This window comes from Primulina huaijiensis, chromosome 13, assembly GCF_012295235.1.
Source record: "Primulina huaijiensis isolate GDHJ02 chromosome 13, ASM1229523v2, whole genome shotgun sequence".
Lineage (NCBI taxonomy): Eukaryota > Viridiplantae > Streptophyta > Magnoliopsida > Lamiales > Gesneriaceae > Primulina > Primulina huaijiensis.
The window spans coordinates 9,963,734-9,965,706 of NC_133318.1; positions in this window are offsets into that span (position 1 = coordinate 9,963,734).

A 1,973-nucleotide genomic window follows, 5' to 3' on the forward strand; every position below is an offset into this window, starting at 1 on the left:
ATATACCCATGCTAGTTGCCTAGATAAAGTCTTTGAATATACAAATAGTAGAAATAATATGAGATGCTCATATGATGAGTATCATGAAACTCATATTTGCAATACTGTATATTCTAAACGGTTCCTAGTCGATTCAGCCGCCGCTAAGAAGAATATAGGCCGCTCCAGTTCGAGACTAGTATCTGCGATGTGAGTACCATGTTTCACTGGTAGGGGACATTGTGATGTCCGAGCATGCAGATACGTGCTCCTTGTAGAGTGCACTGAACAACCCTCCATAAAAGACTTTCCAAGTGGTTCTCACTTATCGAGTGGAAACGTCCTAGTTTATGGTTGTACACCATTAGTCCTTACGACTCGGGACAACATTGAGACTCTATGTGCTAGCATTGCACTTTGAATTGTTTACCGACTCTCAAGGGGTCATCAGGTGGCAAGGTTGGGTGTTTTGTCGAAACATATAGGAGTCGATGCATTGTAGCGGGGATTCACCACTTACCTTCGGCTAAGGATATCCTATGTGTATGTAGTATGAAATATCTGATCAGAGTATGATGGTAATTATGAAAGGGGTTTCATAGATTACACCATCGATGCAACTACGACATGACACATAGTATCGATTCATTGACAACTCTCGATATACCAATGGTTGTCGAATCGGTCGGGATATATGAGTTGAAGGGACCGTACTGTGCGCTAACCATAATTGAATGGTTCTTGCAGTCACTATCATTTGATACCTACGGAATCATGTAAGCGATGCTGCTAGGCGTTTAACATGATTGGTTGGGTACTATCAGACTTGAGTTCTGACGTTCTTATTATCAAGGAGTTGATAAGTATGGAGCAATTGGGGTATGCTCGTATGAGGACATGTTTAGTTCGAATCACATGGAGATGTGAACCCACGGCTAGTTGTATCAATGAACCATTGAGGGCCACACAAGTACTAGCTTTCTAGATCCCGTTGAGAAGTAAAATAGTTCAATGTGTTGAACGGCTTATAAAGGAGTTTATAAGCGTAAGGAAAANTTAGAAATAATTATTTAACTAGTGGGCTTGAGTAAATTCAAGAAAAGTTTAATTGGGCTCAAATATGTTTGAGACATTTAAATAAAAGTCCATGGGCCTTGTAATTGTTACAAGCCCAAATAGATTGCATGCATGGGAGATGAAAGGTTGGGAGACAACTTTTTTTATAACCAAGGCATGGCATACACATGCTTAAGTCAAGTTTTTCAAGGACCAAGAAAAGTCTTCCAACCTCATTTTTACTCCACCATGGCCGAAACTTTCTTCATTATTCTCTCCAATTTTTGCTCCTTCAATTGTTGAAGAAAGCTCTCACTTCTCATTGAAAAATCCTCTTATTTTTCTAGTGCAAAATAAGAAAGGATCTTCCTAGTTGGTAGTGGGCCTAATTTGAAGTAAGGAAGCTTGTAGATTGGGTCATCCTTTGAAGAGCTAAGGTGTTTACACTTTAGTTGAAGCCATTACATCAATCTCTGAGATTGATATGTAATTTCTTTAAACACCCTATGTATGACATATTGTGTTTTGTATTTGCAACACATCTTAGTAGAGGTGTTCGATTTTCTTCTTGAAAATAAAATTTTGAACTTCCGTTGCGCATTTGAACACCTAAAATCGATTCCCTTTCAGAGGACACATATTTCATATGCGTCCTCCATTGGTAGTATCATGTATAGTATGATATCAACACGTCCTAATGTTGCTTACGCTCTGAGTGTTACAAGCAGATATCAGGCGAACCCTGGTCCAATGCATTGAAAGGCCGTGAAAGATATTCTTAAATACTTGAGAAGGACTAAGAACTTGTTCATGGTCTATGAGGGTGGAAAATTGAAATTGGAAGGCTACACTGATTCTAGCTTTCAATATGACGTAGATGATTCGAAATCAACCTCTAGTTTTGTAAGGTCCAGAAATTTAATTCACGTAACCTGAAT